Source organism: Salvelinus sp. IW2-2015, linkage group LG32 (assembly GCF_002910315.2).
Source record: "Salvelinus sp. IW2-2015 linkage group LG32, ASM291031v2, whole genome shotgun sequence".
NCBI lineage: Eukaryota > Metazoa > Chordata > Actinopteri > Salmoniformes > Salmonidae > Salvelinus > Salvelinus sp. IW2-2015.
Genome location: NC_036871.1, coordinates 37,596,396 through 37,596,655, shown reverse-complemented (window position 1 = coordinate 37,596,655; position 260 = coordinate 37,596,396).

Sequence of the window (260 nt, the reverse complement as noted above, 5' to 3'; positions counted from 1 at the left end):
ACTCACTTCTGTAATCATGAAGGTCTTTGAGAGGCTGGTTATGGAACACATCTACTCCCATCATCCCAGACACACTAGACTCACTCTAATKTGCATACTGCCCCAACAGATCCATAGACGACACAATCTCAATTGCTCTCCACACTGCCCTCACCCACCTAGATAAGAGGAATACCTATGTGAGAATGCTGTTCATTGATTACAGCTCACGGTTGTCCCATCCAAGCTCGTCACCAAGCTTATTTAAAAATATATATAAT